Genomic DNA, 22080 nt, shown 5'->3' with positions numbered 1-22080 from the left:
ATGACCATCTGTCATTCAATTAAGGTTTCAGGGCAGCTGATGGGGGAGCGAGGGTCAGCGACCCCAGGACAAAACGGCCTGCTGCCTCGGATAGGAGAAGTTCAAATGTTAAACGAAGAACATTGTGTCCTGTCCTGGTCCCGGCCCCCACCGGGCCGCAGGTCCGGCCTGTGGACAGCAGCGAGGTGAAGGGCAGCGGTCATTAGACTTAGATTTCAGCTCTGGGCCGGGCCCCTTCTGTTGGGCTATTTCGACCAGAAAACCTTTAACCCTTTCCCGCCAGCCCTCCCCCTAGGGTAGGACAGATTGTGGAAGAGAGAGACAGATGTAGTCCTATAAAGAGATCTGTTCACTAATCCACAGGAAGTGCAAACGACATACCTAGAAGAGAGGCTAATATTCACTATAGCAGACCAAAACGAAAACTTTTCAGGGAGGTATTTATTAAATGACAGTGTACTTGTCAGATGAGAGAGGGGGTGGAGAGAGAGAGGGAGGGAGAGAGAGAGAGAGAATGTAAAAAAGGCAGACTTTTTTTTTTTTTTTGAATGATGCTTACCTAAACCTGCATGAGTGGATATGAGCCTCAGATAGCTAGAAGGCCCCTTGTGGTGTACAGAATCTTCTTTTAGAGTATAAAGAACCAGTCTCCTTTATATTTGAAAATATGTCAGTTGCCTTCCTCGGTCTAGACTGCCCCACAATTAAATGAGGTAAAGAGGGACTGGAGCGCTAGCTCAGCTCTTAAGAACACTTGCAGCTTTTGCAGAACACCCAAGGCTCACAACGGCTATTAATTACAGCTCCAGGAGCATCTGATGCCTCCTACTGGCTTATGTGGGCACCTACACTCACCTGCACACACACAAACAGGTACATAAGGAAAAAAAAATAAATTCTATTCATTAAAAAAAAAATGAGATCAAGAGGGGACCGGAAAGACGGCTCAGTGGTTAAGAGCACTGGGTGCTCTTCCAAAGTACCAAGGTTCAAATCCCAGCATTCACCTGGTAGTTTACAGCCGTCTATAATTCCAGTTCCAGAGGATCTGACATCCTCAACAGACATACACGGAGGCAGTACACCAATGTAAATAAATATTTAGGAAAAAATGAGATACATAATTGTTACTAACCATAAGACTGAAACACAAGAACCATCCAGAGGCCCATGGGCATTAGGGAGTCACATTGGTTTCTCCACAGGACTAGGGAGAAGCAGGCACTTCCTTAGCCAATTCAGTGGAAGAGATGATTATTTTTCTCAATGACTTGCCATGAAGCCTAAAATCAGCTCTGTTAAGATGATAGATACTGTTGTAAGGTATAGAAAGGTCTAGATCCTCCAGCAGCTTGGGGAGCAATAGAGGCTGTCTAGAACTTCATCCTTCACATGATGCTAGTCTCCACATGAAGTCTAGCCCCAGTTTTTGGAAGTAACAATCAAGTAATCGATTAATCAATTGGGCATTCAGCATGGAAGTGCATTGGCAAATTTTTCATTAGGTAACAATGAATAATGCATGACTGTGGTAAATGATTTAAGGTAAGGTGCTGCAACAAGTACCTTTAAATAAAATCAGAATAAAAAGTTTACCACAATCATAATCAAGTGTTCCGTCATCTCTCTATTGACCCACATAGCATCTTTCTTCAGGGACATTTGGAGTTATTTCTTTCCCCCCTTACAAACAGGCCAGAACAAATTGATGAATTGAGCTTTCACTATGCTAATTTAGATATTATTAATATTTAATTAACATCTCTAATAGCCAGTCATAGAGGGCCTCCGATCTACTTTACAGTCTTAGTAATCTAAAGTAAATGCTTTTCCCATTAATAGTCTGATGCCACCTTAGGAACTTCCTGGGTAAAAAGGCTCTGTCTATCCCCAAAACAGAGGGGTGCTAAGTACCCTTCACCAGGCAGTGGCTTATTCTCACTTGAACAGGATCCTGGGAATAATGTCAACTTTGTACAAATTATACCTTGTCTAGTTTTTGCATGATGCTAGTCTAAGAATAGGGCAGATCTTTCCATTCCATTTTGTTAGGCAAGAGGATCATGTGAGGTTGTACTAGAATAAGACTGTATGCATTTTAAAATTTATTTATCTTTTTATATTTTTATATATGAGTTCTGTTTTTGAATGCTGGTACCATACATGAGCCTGGTGCCCATGGAGGTCAGAAAGAGGGCATTGTTGGATCCCATGGGGTTGGATTCATAGGTACTTGTAACTCATTCCAGTGTTCGGAATGACCCTCCATCCTCTTCAAGATCAGCAAGTGCTCTTAAGCACTAAGCCATGTATGCGTTTTGTAAGGTATATGCTAAAGTCCATAATAGATCATGTGGGACAAACTTCCCAGCATGGAATATTCTAGTCTTTCCAGTGGAGAGTGGTATGGAGAAGACATTTGAACCCCAAAGGATCCACACTGAAGTGCAGTGGCACTCACTAGCAGTGTGAATCTAGGTACATCTTTCCCGAGAGCCTCAGCTTTCTTCTTTGGATGGAGATGGTTAGGGCTGGAGAGACGTCTCAGAGGTTAAGAGCTCTTGCTGATCTTCCAGAAGACTCAAGTTCAGTTCCCAGCATCCATGTTAAACAACTCACAATGACCTGAAGCTGATTCCATTCCCTTCCTCTGGGCTCCATTGGGACTTGCCCTCACATGACATACATTCACACAGATAAATAAAGATAAATCTTAAAGAGTCCAGATAATTAAAGTCTAGGACACAGTGCTAAAGATAAAGATTGAATGGAAGAAGACATTGTGTGGCATGCAGTAGACAATGGCTTAGTCTGTGAATTATTACCCAGAATTCATCTCTGCATTTATCCCCATTGCCTCTGAAACGTTGTTATAAAGTGCCCCGGCAACACTTCACAGCTCCAAATGGTGACTCATCAGCCCCTGCTTTCTCTAATGGCAAGAAGTGAAGAACCAGGAGCCTTAAACGGACTGATTGGAGCATCAAACCAGGTACTAGAATGTAAACATTGAAAGGCTTCCAGCCGCTGATATTCTTACAGGACAACCCCTGTGTGGTGGAGGAAGATTATGGAAGCAGCATTGTCTTTCCTAGGGGTCAGGAATCAAGTCAGAATTGAGGGCTCAAAACAAAACAAAACCCCAGAAAATTCCTGGCTAATCTGAGTCTGACAGGAGAATCTGGAGAGTCTGTAGAGTCTGGCATGCCTGACCCAAGAAGAGAAAGAAATCTCAGGGCAGGAGTATTCAAAACACTGCGAAGAGAATTTGATACAAAAGAGAATTGATTGATTGCATGTTGCAAAAGAGCAACCCGGAATTATTCTTTTTGTTGGCACAAAATAAGCATTTGCGATCGTAATACAGGCATTAGTGCTGACATAACATATTTGTTTAGGTGGAATAAATATCTCAGTAAAATCACATACTTCTGATTTTGGGGGGCAAGTCATATTTCTCTTTTTGTTTTCTTTAACAGGAAAGTCGCAGGGAGAAAGGCCAATGGGGAAGGGATGAGGACTGGCTGGTGTAGAGAGTATACAGGAGATTCGAGCTGTAAATGGCAGAGCCTGCTCCTGCATGGCAGATTCTCTTCTATCTGTTCCTTTCAAGGGCAGAGTCCCTGGTAGCCTAGACTTGTATTGAATTTATGATGTAGTGAAGGATGATCTTGACCCGCTGACCCTCCTGTTGTACCTCTAGTCACTGGGATTATAGCCATGTGCCACTAAATCCAATTTCATATACCATGGGAGAGCTAACATAGGGCCTCATGCAGGCTATGGCAATCTACCAACCAAGTTATATCCCTAGATCCTATTCACATTAAAAAAAAATACATGAAGCCTTAGTCTGTTAATGGGATTTTCAAAATTTCCATTAAAAAAGACTTATTTTTATGTTATCCGTGTTTGTCTGCATGTATGTATGTGTACCATAGGCTTGCAGTACCCATGGAGGCCAGAAGAGGGTGATGGATTCTCTGGAACTGAAGTTACAGACGCTTGTGAACCTCCACGTGGGTGCACTGTACTTGTGGAGGTCCAGGTTCTCTGCAAGAGTAACAAGGGCTTTTAACCATTGAGCTATCTTTGTAGTGCCTAGGTTCCCACCCTCCACCCTCCGAGGCAGGGTTTCACTAAAGCCCTGTCTGGCCTGGAACTCACTGTTGAACAGGGTGGCCTTGAACTCCCAGAGATCCACTTGTTCTTGCTCATCATTTAATTTGATATGCTTGTTTGATGTGGACAACCTTGTCCTGGCAGTGTGATCTGGCTGTTTCCCAGTGAAACACAAAGCGTTCAAGAGCCTTGAAGATGGCTGGGGGAGTGCCTCAAACAGCTGAGTATATCGCTCAGTGAATCCATCCCGGCAGGCTTTGAAATAAATTCCAAATCTGGCTGCCCTAGTGGGGTATACTGGCATTTCTGATCACAGGTCCTTGTTTCCTTAACTTTGATCAAGTCCAATTTGTTTATGTGTGGTGGTTAACCCCAATCATCAACTTAACAGGATTAAAGTCATCTAGGAGACCTGCCTCAGGGCATGTCTATGGAGGGGTTTCTAGACTAGGTTAACTGAGGTGGGAAACACTCTTTCACTGTGGGTGTACCATCTCATAAACTGAGGTCCTGGACCGAGCACAGAGAAAGTGAGCTGAGCTCCAGTACTCATCTCTGCTTCCTGACTACAGATGCAATGTGACCAGCTGCCTCAAGCTTCGGCCATCGGGGCTCTCCCATGACCAAATGTAGCCTTGAATTACGAGCTGAGATAAGCCCCTTTCTCTTAGGTTGGCATTTGTCAGCAGTGAGACAAATGCCTTAGTGCACATGGTATATTGGCTGGTTCCTTTTAAATTTTATCATATTCAGGAATATATGATTTCTTACTACTTACATGAACTCTAATTTTGCCCTTTGATAGTTTCACACATGTACATATAATTCATCCTGGTTAATAATATAGTGTTATAATATAATATTAGATACAATTTCATTTCTCCCACCAGTGCCTGTCCTCCCTCTTTCCTGTAAATCTCTTTCCTATATTCATGAGTTTTTGTCTCTTTGGTGTTCCACTGAGTTTAACTGATGTCTGTGTGACCATGAGTTTAAACTATCCATTAAAGCCTGGTATGCCCAGCAGTGGGCACACAACTGCACACTATGACTCCCTCTCTTTTAGAATCTATTGGTTGCCAATATGAAAATATCTAAGTTTTTATTCTTTGTCATTTTTCCCTTGATTGGTCTTTCATTAGAAACGGTTTTGGATTTTCTTATGTTTTTAGAATGAGGCTGATTTACTATTGATCTTTGTAAGCTTCCGCATACTCCAATAGGTCTTGAATATCGTCATGCCTGAGCACTGGCAGCCAGGAGTACAAACTTTTAAACAAGAGTCTGCTTTTATTTCTGCCATCTCTGTTGGAGTCATGTGAGATACCTGCATTTGTAAGTTACGGCATCAGCAAAGTTTACTTCGTGGCAATAAAAGAGACAACAAAAATGTTTCTTAAGTGAGAGTGTTGGGTCAGATTGTGCTGAGTGATGCCCTTCCTTTCAAATCCAGAGCAAAAATTCTGCTTATCCAGGCTGATGAGCTGCTATCGGAGGCAGGCCTGCATCCAGGGGAAGTTTAAAGTGATAGAGACTGGAGCATCCACAGAAAGAACGGGACTTGGTCAGTAGAAAGGTCACCCCGAATGACCTTATTCAAAAGGCACTCCAGTAGGATTTCCTCTTGAGTTTGAATTTGTTTCACTTATTCTTGTCTCTCTTGAAACATAAAGCACCGTTTTCATCTGTGTTGGGATTAACACTCTTCATTTCCGATTTATTGATATAAGCAGTAAGATCCTTAAATATCCAGAAAAATGTGTCCATGCCCCTCTTCCTCTTGTTCCCATTTCTGTTCCAGAGCACTTGGCCATCCCTGCTGACTTCTGCTGAGTGGCGCCACTTGCACTTCGCATCGACAGCATCTCCCGGCCTCTCTTGATTTAAAATGGAGTTGTGCTGCTAAAGTAAAGTATGCAATTACACGAAAACGCCGACATTATCCCTCGAAGTAGGCATTCCTTTCTCTTTGTGTTCTAGTAACTTGAAACTCCAGCTGGAATTATAGTCTAGAAATACAATAAGAGCAGAAAGACTTATAGAACAGGACAGACATCTTGATTAGAGGTAGGTATCTAGCTATTTAGGTTAGAAAGCCAAATATAACACACGTTGCTACTTAAATTTGTGTCTGAAAAGGGATCATGTTCAATAGGATGGGGGTAAAATTCCAGGGACTTGTGTGGCGAGTGAACCACAGCTCCTGGAGCTTAGATTCTTAGGAGGTCTGGGGGTGAGGACGGGGTTTGGCAGAAAGAGCATTGATTTTGCCCCTGCTTGTACATGTTTAGGGTCTTAATTAGTATTGCTAGAGAATGCTACCCTGGAAGCCATGGGAGTCATTGTGCAGTGACTTCTTGTTGAATTCAAGCATGCACAAGCAGTTAGTATTTTCAGCACCTGTGTGTTATCTAAGTCTTACTATTATTATTATTGTTGTTGTTGTTGTTGTTGAATTTAAGCATGCACAAGCAGTTGATATTTTCAGCATTTGTGTATTATCTAAGTCTCCTCCTCCTCCTCCTTTTCCTCCTCCTCCTCCTCCTTCCTCCTTTGGAAAGTTGTGATTACTAACCAATAAACTAATACAATGAAATAAAGACTCTTTAAAGTCACATTTTGTGCCGTGGAAGTTGGTTGAGTGCTTATCTAGAATGCACAGAACCCTGGGGCTCAGGCTCCAGCATGGCTTGCTGGCTCGTGACTGTAATCCCTGCACTTGAGTAGCAAAGGCAGGAAGGTCAACTCATCTTGAGCTGGCCTGAGCTATATGAGACTCTGACTCTCTCCCAACTCACAAAATTATCTTTAGCATTCAAGCAAAAATATAGCTTGACCCATATTGGTAGAAATAGTTCATTTGTTTTTCTGAGTTCTTAGATTTGTTTGAAATGTCAAAGGTCCCTAACTGGGTATTTGACATTAGAAGATTAATGATAACCCTCTTTGTGACATGGATGGCTGATGTATTTCAAAAGCTTCCTCATCATAATGACAATACGAATCTAATACCCCACCCCCCCATGGATATCATCTTGAATTGGAACAATATTGCAATTTTAGAGATACTAGATGATACAGACCTTTAAAACACTTAAAAATTTAATAAAAACAAATGTAAGACATGTAGCATTCCAGTTCTTAAGACTTCTGCAAAACAAATCCTATATCCGATGCTGACAATATTGCTCTGTAGTTTGAATTACAGCCCGAGGCTCCATTGATGTTGAATTTACATTCAAGAGGAAGTAGCTATCCCATGTACCACAGTTGTTTTATGCATTTCAGTCGTCAAGGAAGGATAAAGTCACTGCCCACTTGTTTCATACTTATACTAGGAGGTCCAGATATGGGATTAAAAACAATAGCTACGACCACAAAGGCAGGTGACTGGTGACTGGTCATGTGCTTGTGTGTGTTGAGATATATTTGTTCAAATACAATTCATGTGTCTGTTAAGATGGACTAGTTTGGTACTTAAAGCCCAATAGTTGAGACCACAGTGGCATAGACAGAGATGTAGAGTTGGGAAAGAGCTTGGCTGTGCAGAGTCTTGTGAACCACAATAGAGATACACATGTTTTCCATTTGGTGGGAGGCTGGGTGCAGGATGCAGCTCAGTTGGTAGACTGCTTGCTTAGCATTCCTGAAGCCTTGAGTTTGACCCCAGTACTGCACAAAGTATAGTGGTACTTATCTGTGCTGCATAGGAAGATGGAAGCAGGAAGATCAGAATTTCAAGGTTGTTCTCAGCTCTGTAGACAGTTGGCCAGCCTGGGCTACTCAAGATCTTATGTGTGTGTGTGTGTGTGTGTGTGTGTGTGTGTGTGAATGTGTGCATGGAAGAGAGAAGGAGGGGGATGTGGGGGGGGGGGAAGGGGGAACGGAAGGGAGACCAGTGTACCAATGGCAGTCTGAGGACAAGTTTCAGGAGTCAGCTCTCTTCTTCCACCATGTGCATCCTGGGAATTGATTTCAGGCTGCTAGGCTTGACAAGTGCCCTGACCCAGTATGCAATCTCACCAGCCCATAATTTGTGTTTTAAAAGACTCCTCTGACTGCTTTCTGTTTACCAAATAGTGGGAGTCAAGAGTGGGACTGGGTGGGGTGCTATAGAGGAGCTCTGAAGTTTTAGATGAAGGAGGACGGTTTGGACCAAAATGGAAAGTAAAGTTCACAAGATAAAGATTGGCTTAAGTGGCCAGGTGGATGGCAAGGTGAGGCTGTGGGAAAGGAGAAGACATAGCAGAAAGGTGGGGGTGGGGTGGGGAGAAGAAATAGAGTGCCCGCACTTTGTATTCTAGTTGAGAGAAACCTTTTATTCATCTTAGTTTCTTCCTAAGGGAGATGTCAGCAGATGGAGAAGCTTTCTAGGGTCAGTTTAATGCTGTGAAACTCACAGCATAGATATATTGAACTACGAAACCATAGTGTGGTGGACTGTAGCTAATTTATTTTGTCGAAGGAAGATACTATAATTATATAGATTTATTTATTGTTTTAAAGGAGTTTGTGGAAGGGCTCTAACAAGCCAGTTTGCTCCTGCTGTTGCTGGAGAGGGGCTTATACTCTGACAAGAAGCTTTTGTGAGGACAGGTTGCTCTTTATTGCTCACTTAAGCAAAGTCTAACAAGGAGACCATGGATTGGTGGATGTCTTCTGCTGTAGTCACTGGAGTACAGGCTCCTTTTAGCTTAGTGAGGGTTTCTTTGTATGACATATCCGCAATAGAAATTCATAAACATGGGTATGAGGAGATGTTTCTGTTAGCAAAAGCATTTGCTGCACAAGCAGGAGGACCTGAGTTCAAATCCCTAGGCCCTACATAAAAAAACCAGACTTGGCTGCAACTGTCTGAAACCTGCAACAGCACTGTGGGGCGCAGAGACAGGAGGATGGCTGGGGCTTTCTGAAGAGCCCGACTTAAGGCAGAGGGTGGTAAAGCAGGACTGACATCCTTCTCTGACCTGAAGTGGACATCAGCACTTTCACCTGCACCCCCACAAGCATGTGAGCCACATACACACGCACACACATACATACCACATACAATATCACTCCCACCCCCACCCACCCCATACCCCACGTCTACACTCATCAAAACCACACACTGCACTTAATACCACACACACATACCACACCACACCAGCACACACCAAACCATGCCTGTACTCATCAAACACACACACATACATACACAGACACACACACACAGACACACAGACACACAGACACACACACACACACACACACACACACACACACACACACACACACAGAACATATAACTCCCCAGAATTAAAAAAAAATCTTGCTGGGATTTAAATAGGAATTCCATTGAATCGTTGTACCAAATTTAAGGAGAACTGACATCTAATTGAATCTTCCAATGTATGAGCATGGTGTTTCTCTCTCTTTTCCAATCTTTGATCTCTTTCCTTTGCCAGCACTTTTTCTTAGCTTACAGACCCTAATCACTTAATTAGAGGTGATTTTATTTATTTTTTATTTTTTATTTTTTTTCCATTTTTTTATTAGGTATTTAGCTCATTTACATTTCCAATGCTATACCAAAAGTCCCCCATACCCACCCACCCCCACTCCCCTACCCACCCACTCCCCCTTTTTGGCCCTGGCCTTCCCCTGTACTGGGGCATATAAAGTTTGCATGTCCAATGGGCCTCTCTTTCCAGTGATGGCCGACTAGGCCATCTTTTGATACATATGCAGCTAGAGTCAAGAGCTCCGGGGTACTGGTTAGTTCATAATGTTGTTCCACCTATAGGGTTGCAGATCCCTTTAGCTCCTTGGGTACTTTCTCTAGCTCCTCCATTGGGAGCCCTGTGATCCATCCATTAGCTGACCGTGAGCATCCACTTCTGTGTTTGCTAGGCCCCGGCATAGTCTCACAAGAGACAGCTACATCTGGGTCCTTTCGATAGAATCTTGCTAGTGTATGCAATGGTGTCAGTGTTTGGATGCTGATTATGGGGTGGATCCCTGGATATGGCAGTCTCTACATGGTCCATCCTTTCATCTCAGCTCCAAACTTTGTCTCTGTAACTCCTTCCATGGGTGTTTTGTTCCCACTTCTAAGGAGGGGCATAGTGTCCACACTTCAGTCTTCATTTTTCTTGAGTTTCATGTGTTTAGGAAATTGTATCTTATATCTTGGGTATCCTAGGTTTTGGGCTAATATCCACTTATCAGTGAGTACATATTGTATGAGTTCCTTTGTGAATGTGTTACCTCACTCAGGATGATGCCCTCCAGGTCCATCCATTTGGCTAGGAATTTCATAAATTCATTCTTTTTAATAGCTGAGTAGTACTCCATTGTGTAGATGTACCGCATTTTCTGTATCCATTCCTCTGTTGAGGGGCATCTGGGTTCTTTCCAGCTTCTGGCTATTATAAATAAGGCTGCTATGAACATAGTGGAGCATGTGTCCTTCTTACCAGTTGGGGCATCTTCTGGATATATGCCCAGGAGAGGTATTGCTGGATCCTCCGGTAGTACTATGTAGAGGTGATTTTAAATGGCTTCCTGTTTTAATTTTCAGTTTCAGTAAGAGTTCTGATTATATTCACATATAGTTGGCTTTTAGTGTTGATTTTTTTTTGTTTTTGTTTTTGTTTTTGTTTTTTTTTTTTGTTTTTGTTTTTGAGTCAGAGTTTCTCTGTGTAACAGAGCCCTGGCTGTTCTGGACTGCCTTATGTAGACCAGGCTGGTCTTGAACTCATAGATATTCACTTGCCTCTAGAGTGCCAGGATTAAATGCATGTGCCACCACTGCCCTGTTCCTTTTGATCTTGTATTGTGGCTAGTTAGTGTGCGTGGATAGATAGTGGATCTAGTCTTCTGACAGGGGTCCTGAATTACTAAAGGGGAGAAAGGTTGCGGAAAAGCCGCATGCCTTTGTTGCTCTCTACATCCTGGCTGCCTATGCAATGGGGCTGACCACGTGATGGGCTTAAACTATGCGACTGACCACGTGATGGGCTGCTTCACGTTCCGGATTCAATTTCCCTGCCATGACAGACTGTACCTTAAACTATGAATGAAAACAAACGTTCCCTTCTTAAGTTGTTTCTGTCAGGGTATTTTGTCACAATAGCAAGAGAAGAAACCAAGGCATGTTCTAAGTGCTTCTTCCACTTTTTACAAAATGAGAGGATTGTAGCGAATAAACTCGGAAATTCTCCGCACAGCTGAATCTTTGCAGATACTCTGTGTGGAATCCTGAGGCTTGCAGTTATAAACGAGGTGGGGAATATGAACATATTGCCCTTCCTCAACATAGTATTTAATTTACTGGTGTGAAGAAGTTGTAGACAGTTTCCCCCCAATCGTAGCACAGATTTTCCTGCTCTAAACACAGTATATTCCTGTTTTTATTGTCTATTGTTCTTGTAGCATTTGGCAATTGAGTACAAAATCAGTAAAAGCCATTTTTATGTCTTAGCTGAGCTGTATTGCTTTAGTTTTTGCTTTCTTCACTCTTTGGACTTGAGTAAAAATGATGCATTAAAAACATTCATGTACCCGTGACTCGGTACCTAGGTTGACGAGTTAATCTCCCAAGCACACATGCTCATGGTGGAATGAAGAACATCCAGGCTGTAACTATTTCCCAGAATTTCCTTTCTGTAGGCTAGAAATAAAGTGCAAACAAGTTAACACTTGCTTTGAACCAGTGTGTTTGGACTTGCTTGGGACAGTGTGCTTGCCTGCCTTCAGTGTGGGGATCATCTTGCAGAGGGCACTGCGGAACCAGCAGAGGTGGGTACACTGTACCGGGTGGGGACGTTTTTGCAGAAGGAATGCTCAGCCTGTTTGAATTTGAATTTATTTTTGATGTGGTTCTTACAAACAAGCATCCAGGTCTTAGCTTAGGATTTGGCAAAAATAAACACAGACAAATAACCATCAGTTCTGATCATTCAAATCCTTGTAGTTCTCAGAATGTGGAGGGATTCACAAAGATAGTACAGGGAGAACCTTTGTAAAATCTTTGCTACCCAACACCTCCCTCAAGATTTCTGTCTTTTAGGGCACTTGTGCCACAGTTTAGCTTAAACTTCCTCTATTGCCCGTCCCCCCCCCCCACACCCGCCCCCACAGATCTTTACTGTGTAGCCCGTCTTTATTCTCTTAGAATAGGGAGAAAGTGAAACTTTGGGGGGGTTCGGCAGTGCTTTCTTTGCTGGGGAAGATACTGAGTAGTCGTGTATTATCAATCTTGGTCACATAACGCTACAATGTAGCACAAATTAGATGCTTGGGAAATACTTGTTGAATAAGTGGATGAATGCTGGTCCTTCTTATATTGTAGAAATTGATCCTACACTGATTAGCTAACAAGATCAAAGCACCTCATGAAATACCAGCTTCATCCTCTCTCAAGTGAGACAAACTTGATTTTTTAAAAAAATATTTTATTTTTATCCTTTGTGCATTAGCGTTTTGCCTTCATGTACGTCTGTGTGAGGCTGTCAGATTTTGCAGTTACGGAAAGTTGTGAGCTGCCGTGTGGGTGCTGGGGATTGAACTTGGCTTCTCTGGAAGAGCAGTCAGTGCTCTTGACCAACAGATTTGATCTCAAGTTGGCTCAGCTGAAAGCATCCTGGCTGGTATGTAGTTATCCAGAGTATAGAGAATATAGAATAAAGGATGGAATATGGAAATAGTATAACTAGTGACCAAGTTGAATTTGTCATTTTATTACAAATATTAGAAGCCACGGTAACAACTCTAATTTTATTCTGCAGTGCTCACTACGAATGTAGATTGTAAAGTAAGTCTGCCTGTCTGCCTATCTGTCTGTCTGTCTGTCTGTCTGTCTGTCTGTCTGTCTGTCTGTCTCTTTCTACCACTTAACTAGCTATCTAATATACCAATCATCTATCAATTACTGTAGATCACCTCTATGTCTGTCTATTATCTACTTATATGTATCTATGCATTACCTTGAACTTGGCTTCTCTGGAAGAGCAGTAAGTGCTCTTGACCAACAGATTTGATCTTAAGTTGGCTCAGCTGAAATCATCCTGGCTGGTATGTAGTTATCCATAGTATAGAGAATATAGAATAAAGGATGGAATATGGAAATAGTATAACTAGTGACCAAGTTGAATTTGTCATTTTATTACAAATATTAGAAGCCACATTTCTCATTTCTCTCTCTCTGTCTTAGGGTGACAGACTTAAACCATTTTTCTTAAAGATTGTCCTGGTCTAGGACCAAAATTCTACTATCTCAAGAATGCTTCTCACTACCACCAGACCCAGGGAAATGGAATAATTTGGAAATTGAATAATTTGGAAATTGAATATAAGAGCCTGTAATTCTTACTTTAAGAAAACTTTAAAAAGATAGCAGATACCATGACATCATACATTTTTTTTTAAAAAAAAGAATTATTTACTTTCTTTATGTGAGTACACTGTAACCGTCCTCAGACACACCAGAAAAGGGCATCAGATCCCATTACAGATGGTTGTGAGCCATCATGTGGTTGCTGGGAACTGAACTCAGAACCTCTGGAAGAGCAGTCAGTGCTCTTAACTGCTGAGCCATCTCAGCATCCCTATAGTGTAATTTTTGTCTATTAAAATTTACCTACCTATTTATTTGTTTACATGCATGTATGTGTGGAAGTCAGAAGCCAGCTTGTGGGAATCAGGTCTCTCCTTCTACCATGTGGGTGTCAGGGATTGAGCCCAGGTCTTCAGGCTTGGTAGTAAGTATCCCTAATGGCTCAGCCATCTTGCTGACCCATCTACCTAGTTCTACCCATCCAGTGACATACTTTCTGTGTAAGCATGAATCCAGAAATCCAGAACCCAGTGGGTAAAAAGCCAGGTTCTATGACAAGTGTCTGTAATCCCAGTGCCAGGGAGGTAGAGACAGATGGATCCGTGGAGCTGGCTGGTGGCTCAGTTGAGCTGAATGGGCATGAAGGACGGTAGAATAGACCAATGATTTACTGGATTATTTAGTGATTCACTTAACACACTGCTTGGACTGCCCCCTTGCCAAGCCTGACTTCACTCGTTGCCTGGAACACAACGACCTGGAGAAATAGCAGAGACAATGGATCGCTGCCCTTAACAACCTGCTGATTGCCATATACTCTTCTGTAAGATCTCACTTGACCATCCCGCCTTTGCAGCTTTAGAGTATAAAAAGAGAATGTCAACTGGAGCCAGGACTGAGGTCTTTCAGGAGCTGTTCCTACTTTGGTCCATTCGTGACATCTCCTTCTCTCCACTTATGCTGGTGTCAGAAGGCTTATTCCAGAAAGATTCCTGACATAGGTAATCGTACCAGGTACACTTAGACCATAATTCTCAACCTGTGGGCCGTGACCCTCAGGGGTGGGGGGTAGTGCAAAATGACCCTTTTACAGGGTTCGCCTAAGAGCATCAGAAAACACATATTTATATTATAATTCACAAAGTAGCAAAATTACAGTTATAAAGTAGCAACAAAAATAAATTTATGCTTGGGGTGCTGATCACCATAACATGAAATATGAATATTAAAGGGTTGCAGCATGAGGAAGGTTGAGAATCACTGACTTTAAAAAAAAAAAGCTGGAGAGTTAGGTCCAAGGAGGAACATGATATGGGCTGGAACTGCCTGCATGCCTTCGCTATTGGCACCCGTTGCAGTGCACTGCAGGGGAGAATCCTGTGTGCACTGGTCCCTTGGTTTCCATCTCAGGGCAGGACCAGACTGAGGAGTATTGTAAAGACTGGATATAGATGGGTAGAAACCAAACCAGGCTTGTTGTTGGGGCTGGGGAGGACACAGATGTGGTGGACCTTGGAAAGACTTGTATGCTGTAGACCTTCATCATGGTTAGCTGACTGAATGGGCTCTTAGGAACTTCTGGAGATCTCCCAAGCTGCTCAACACGCCCAGGAGAATAGCTATTCTGCAGAGGAAAAGAACTCACCAGGCAGGGTTAATAGAGCCTCATCAACCTGGCTGCCTAAACATGTGCTGAGTGAGGACAATACACACAGGCATGCCACAGCTCATCAGGTGGAAAGACTCGAGGTCTCAACCCTACACAAGGAACCCTAAGCAACTAAGGAATGCCGAAAGTGAGAGAAATAGCAGGGGAAGGGGGATAGAAATAGAGTTGTGTATGCACATATGCATATATGAACAAGTTAGGAAAAAGAGGCTATGGTTTTGAAAGAGAGGAAAGAGGGGGTATACAGGATGGTTTGGAGAGAGAAATGAGAAGGAAAAATGATGTAATAAAAATAAAAAAGATAAAAGAAAAAGTAATAAGAAGGGAAGCCTCTTAGTCTTCACTTTGGCCATTGCCTCTGTAGGTCACAGTTCTTCTGCGCTTCCCCTTCTCAGTCAACAGGAATAATAAAATAAAATGAAATAAAATAAAATAAAGTAAAATAAAATAAAAATTATACATGCTACATGCTTAGCAATTGCTGAAACGTGGAGAGAACTCTCATCTTCATCACTCTCCAGAGGCAGACAACATGTTGCTAGATGAATTAATTATTTTCATATATATGTTGTTATATATTTTGAGTCATGATGGAATACTGAAGACACACCAAGAGATGTGAAGAATAAGACAACCAGCTGCCAGGTACCCAGTGCTCTGCTTAGAAAATAAAAATGCTCAGTGTGCTTCGAAAACTTAGATGCCTGTGGGCAGTGCTTTTATTCTTATGTCTATTATTAAGTACTGCACGTTGACAACCAAGTATTGCAAGGCATCTCTTTGCTTTCTTGCATGGTCTATATGCTTACTTTTCTGTAATCTACACATGTTGTTCAATGTTATATTAGTGAGATTTAACCATGTTGCTATGGCTCTACTTTGCCAGTTTTTATTTCTGTGAAATATTCCTCCAAATGTTTACCATTTAGTTATCTTTTTTTTTTAATAAAAATTAATCATTATCTGAGTTCATCTATAAGTGGTTGTGGTTCAGCATTATAAAGCAAAAACTTCCGTGGTTGTCTATATATTTATAAAAGGTTTCTTTGGGAACCTATTTGGAAAAGAAATTCTTCAATTATGGTTTAGCAATTATGGTTCTAGGCCCTGCTATTCCACACATTTACTAATACCTGATATTTTCAGACCTTAAATTCTGTTGATCTGATACTGTGAAATGATATCTCATTATAATTTTATTTGCACTTCTCCTAGTGAAATTTAAGCCATGGCTTTATGAATATATTTTTATAGTCAAATTAAACTGTGTACACATTTTTGATTTATAAATTCAAACTTACATATTCTACTTTGTTACATGCTCTTTATAAACATTTTAATGGCTGCATAATACTCCAGCATGTAAAAGGAAAAGGATCACTTGTTGTTACTAGAAATGTAGGTGCTGTCAAGGTTTTCCCTGTTACAGCTGAGACCCCAAATGCTTCGACTACAAAGTCTTTTACACATTTTGGATGCTTTCCTTGGTTGGCTTGAAGAACAGTTCCAGAGTGCTGGCTGTGGCAGTTGCCAAGTTGCTCTTCGAAAGGCTGTTCCAATATTCTCAGCAACCAGTGGTACACAATTACAACCTGGGGTTAGAAGGGCATTGCTCATATCTTCTCTGGATTTTCTGGAGGATGGTTCCAAATGCTTCTTATAAGCTCTTTGGAACACATGCCAAAGCCGTGGAGTGGGAGCTGGCTCAAGAGAATGATTAGCATCTGCAAAAGTACAAAACCTTTAGTAGAACAAATCTGTTCCCCTCTACTCCTTCCCAGGTAGCCCAACTAAGAAAGGAGGGACCATGCACCTGGGGCGAACTAGAGCTCGCTGCACAGGAGTCCCCTTCTTCCCCTTCAGCATAGTTGATCCCTGACTTTTCTGACAAAAAACTCTTACCTGCTTTCCTCAGATAAGACCCCACCTCCTCACCCCCTTGAGACAAGTTGTCATGAAACTCAGGCTGGCCTTGAACTCTCTATGAAGCCAAAGGTGACTTTGGCCTTCTGTTCTTGTTTCCCAAGTATCACAAGTATGCCCTACCAGTTTATACTATCTCGACTCAAACCCAGAGCTTTGTGGATAGTAAGCTTGCACTCTGCTGTCTGAGTCACATCACCAGGTCTAAGACTTCACTTTAAAGAAGTGGAGCCCTTCCTTCCCTTGGAAATAAGATGGCATGTATATTATGCTCTATTTAACAGCATATCAAGTCCAACAACTATCAGCCACTTTCCATATCCTGGGAAAATCCCTGGAGGTTCGAGAGCCCATCACCTTATCATGGACCCTGTAGCAGCCTATCTACCATACTCTCTATAATGTCAATATTAGTTATAGAGAGATGCAATCAGTTGTATCTATGGCTTATAGTGATAACTAATGTTACTGTTGGAACCGGCAGTGACTGAGAATTTGTTATGAAATAGTGCTTTTGGGGGGCATAGCTGAGATGCAGGTACAGGTATATGTTTACCCTGGAGTTAGCAGATATTTCATAGCTGAGCCAATATGCTACACCGTGGCTTCTGAGCTCTGGCACGCTGCCCTGCTGGGCTAATATGTTAATAATAAGTGGTGCTCCTTCTGCACTGGCCCTGCCCCTCACTAATGTCCCCCAGGATCTGCTCTGCCTCATGAGTCTCCATTCTGCCCCCAGTGTTCCACAGGGGTGGAGTTTGAGAGCTGCTTATACATCATAGGTGGCTCTTTAAAAAGAGATTTTACAGAAGGCAGGCTAATTTAATGGCTATGAGTAACACTTGAAGGTCCAGAGGCTGAGAGAATGATTGGAATGATAAGATCTTGGTGCCCAGGACAGGTCTCCTCGTCTGATGGGGAAGAAGCCACCAAAGAGTAAATGCATAGCACACAGGGAAGGGAGTTCTTTTCCTTCCTCCCAGTCTTCCTTTGAAGTTCATGGACTATACTTACTGAGAGACCAGTAGGAGAAAGGAAGGATACAGAAGTAGCTGGGGAGGACACCATAATATCCCACCTCAACATGGTAGATTGGCTCTTTAATTCAAACAGAGGGAACATATTCTATAGAAGTCTAGAGCTTCTGTAGACAGACAACACTAATGCGACATTCTTAGCTGGAAGCACCGTGCTTCTGTTCATCATGGGGAGGTATGGGGGGCTACATCATAACTATAAGGAGCGTTTTTATTCCCTCTAGGCACACACTTCCAGCAAGGATTTCCCAGTCTAATGCAAATACCTGTTAAGGTTTAATGATATGCATTGCAATGCTCCCACCTCTGCTGTTTGGAAACACTGTCTGTATTAGTTACTTTTCTGTCGCTATGCTGAAGTACAAGGACCAAGGAAATTATAGAAGGAAGTTTATTTGGTATTACAGTTCCAGAGGGATAAGAGTCCACAGTGATGGGTAGGCATGGCAGCAGGTGGCAGGTGTGGCGTAGGAAGCAGAGAGCTCCCATCTTCAAATGGAAGCACAAAGCAGAGAAAGTGAGCTTCAGTTTGGTGAAACTATAAACATCCAAAGGCAGACAGACATACTGCCCCCAGCAAGGCTACACCCCCTAAGCATCCCCAAACAGCTCCATCAACCACGGACCTAATGAGAAATGGGGGCATGCTTGTTAAAACTGCTTCACTCTTTAACAATAAATCACACAGGGCCTAAACCCAGCACAAACAGCAACAAAGCAAAGCAAAGCAAAGCAAAATAAAAACAAAACACTCACGAGCCCACATAGTTGGGAACTGATTTTGTAAACTGATAGACTATTAACATAGTTGGATAAAACTTCTCAATATAAGATGTTACTTCTGATTTATTAATGTTCTAAGCATATTAATTGTTATCACCATTATTAAAATGGATGAATTAGACTTGGCACTGGATTTCCATATAATTAGAGAAATAAAATTCTCTGAATGCTGAACTCCTGGGCAAGCTGACGACTCCACCAGTTCCATTATTAATTTCAGGGTTGTTCAGCTCAGCTTCAATTAAAATCAAACATTTATTTTATTACTTTCAATTGAGTTGTTATCTTTGAATGGGTAATGTGGGTAATATATGCACAAGGTAATAAAATTCAAACAGTAAGTCTCTGTCCAACCACTGACCCGTGTGCCTACCACCTCACCAATGTTGTCAGAGTTTTATCGTGTATCTCTGAGAGATTTATCAGAGCTCCACCTGCCCATTTATATCTTTATATAGTTCTATCCATATCTGATTTTATTTCATATAAATGGGAGTATAGTTTATATATTATTCTGCCATGGCATTTTGCCTAGTGTCTGTATCTTGTCCATAGTTTCACAGTCTCTTGGTCTTGAATGGCTGCATTGAATTTTGTTGTAATCCTGAAACATATGGAGCAACTGCCACATGCTACCTGGGAAGTGAAGATGAATATGGGAGGGTTCTGTGTGCAAAATGGTAGGCTGTGTGTCTCTAGGAAAGCTATGAGAAGAATCTAGGAATAAGCCTCAGAAGGGGAGGTTAGTTCTATTTAATGCTCTGACTCCTGGAAGGGGAAGGTTTGAGCAAAGCATGAAAGGGGATAAAGACACCAGGTGGGGAGGAGTGGAAAGGGATGTAAGACAAATCTGTTAGAGGCATGATGATTCTGGCATGAGGACGTGGACTGACCCCCAAGCTGGTGGTGGACAGGGAGACATAGGCACGAGGGGAAAGCTTGGTGACTGGGATGCCAAGCCGACGAGCAAAGTAGTGTGTGTGTGTGTTCATGAGTGTGTAGAAGTGTGTGCACATGCGTGAGTGTATTATATGGAGTCTTGGAAAAGAGAGGGGAGAGAGAAGAGGGGAAGCTACTGAATAGGCCTGAAAGTAGGAAGGACCTGGATAAGAGCAGGAGAGAGAAGAGGAAGTGTGAACTCTTGAGACATCACGGAGCTAATCTTTCTTAGGAATAAGGATTGGCAGCCTCCTGACATCATTAGCCATTCTAAATCTATTCCCTGATGAACTTGGAGTTTTGAATTTCTAATGAGGACATCTGACTGACAACCCATTTAGGGTAATACACTTCAATAGAACAGTCAAACACACTTATTTCAACTGAGATACGGAGTGCCACTAATTTGTAGAAGAAAAATAACTGTAGGGTGACACCCTTCAGCATGCATCTACCATTGACAAGGCTGATCGGAGCCGTCCCTGAGTTACGTACATTGGCTTCTGAAGCAGAAGGCAGAGCGTGCTTCTATGTCCCATCCTGTACTTGCAAAGGGAGATGATTTTTTTTGAGTTAATGTGTTAACAACTTTCAAAGGGCAACAAATATGAAGGAAAATAAAATTCTCCAGGTAACTTTAAGAGCAAAGTATAAATGGTATTTTGCAAGGCAAGTTCATTAACCTGTCTCTACCATCGGCACCAGTGATGGATGGGTGGCACTTGATTTCCTGTTACTTCGCCTCTCTCACAGTTCCTAGAGGTTCTCCATTAGGAAGCAAGATAATTAGCACAAAATGTATTGATGAAATTCAAAATGACTTGATTCTAAAGCAATATCCTATGTTTCTCCCATCACAGAATGATTTAAAACACAAAACAAAACAGACCTCTCCTTGTCCTCCGGGGAGAAATACACATAACACTGAGAGTTAAATTGATATCTTTTTCTGTTTTCCTAATAAATATATTTTTTTTTGCCCCGAGTGAGTGAGTACCTATTTTCAAAGCCTGTCAAATATTTCAAGTTGCCTGCTGAGGAACCCTGGTGGTTCAGCCATTGCTTTTGTTTGGCACAAGCTGTTTTAGTGGGTGGTGATTCTCAGTAAAGAAACGCCCGAATTCTAATCCAACTCTCTGCAGAGGATCTGAGACATAACCGCAGGAGCCATCACCCTGAGAGTACGGTCAAAGTCGGAACTGGCATGGGGAAACAAGAGTGCCACCGTCTCTCTGCTGAGGCAGAAAGTCACTGTGAGCTTGCCTCCTCTGTGACCTCCTTTTGAACACTCTTGGGGTCAGACACATCCAACCTCTACGCTGTCTCTGAAATGCCACTGGACATCGGAGCTCTCCCCAGAGACCCAGACCTGAAGGTACACATGAGGCATCCAGGGTTGTATTTTCCCCTTTTCTTAAAATTTCTCATATAGAAAACTTAAGGCATAATATAAAAAGTAGAGGAGGCAGTTATGTTAAAAACTTCTCCTTTATTCCTAACAGTTGTCAAAATTTTGAAAAAAATTCCATCAATACCATCTACCTTTTATAATGTAATACAAAGCAAAACTCAGTCATGCGCATTCATCTGTGTCTACTTAAAACACACCTCTGCCAGAAGACAAGAGCTTTTCTACTTCTTGTAATGTCACCGTCACAGATCAAATTGAAGAGAGGCCAGAGGCTCACAACTCTAATCCCAGCACTTGGTAGATAGAGTTAAGCTTGAGGTCAACCTATTCCAAACCAGCGAGGGCTGCATGATGAGACCCTGTCTCAAAATTAGAGTGGGGAGGGGCAATGGGATTTTCCTCAGCTTTAAAGAAGGGAGTCATGTTATTTTTCAGGAAAATGAATGTAACTGGAGATGTCCTATTGGCTGAATGAAGCTGCTCTTAGAAAGACATTATAGTGTGTCTTCTCTTTCTGTGGTTTCAAGACTTTCTATATTTTTTAAAATATGTGTGTGTGTGAGTGTGTGTGATATGAAAGGAGAAGTGAAACTGTCTAGAGGAACAAAGTGGGTAAGAAGGGAAAGGGGAGGGGAGGGGGAAGGTAAGGGAAGCATAGGAGACGTGGGTGAAATATTCTAAATGTATGATATATACTTACATGGAAGTTTAAAAAGGACAATAGTCATTTTCTAATATTATCCAGTCCCTAGTACATTCCCGCTGTTTAGATAATCCCCAAAATGTCCTGTAAAGGTATTTTCTTTCCAGCTGCATCCAGTCAACATCTGCACGTTAGAACCCGCATTGGGTTTAGGTTTAAATATCTCTGAATCTA

The 22080-nt window shown here is 42.1% G+C and overlaps 1 long non-coding RNA gene across 4 annotated transcripts in view; it reads left to right on the top strand.

Annotated features, from left to right (window-relative positions):
- Positions 1-22080, top strand: part of Gm33562 — a 70555-nt gene that overhangs the window by 16042 nt on the left and 32433 nt on the right. For 2 of the 4 annotated variants that reach the window (XR_870924.1, XR_870925.1), the window contains exon 2: positions 5924-6034. This is a non-coding gene — a long non-coding RNA (predicted gene, 33562). Of the gene's footprint in view, positions 1-2099; positions 2993-5923; positions 6074-22080 lie in introns of those variants that run through there. The other 2 variants (XR_379631.2, XR_870923.1) reach the window with 2 other exon arrangements.

The sequence above is a fragment of the Mus musculus genome, chromosome 9, assembly GCF_000001635.26.
Source record: "Mus musculus strain C57BL/6J chromosome 9, GRCm38.p6 C57BL/6J".
NCBI classification, from domain to species: domain Eukaryota; kingdom Metazoa; phylum Chordata; class Mammalia; order Rodentia; family Muridae; genus Mus; species Mus musculus.
The sequence above is the reverse complement of the archived record's forward strand: the minus strand, read 5'-3'. Positions and strand labels throughout refer to the sequence as shown.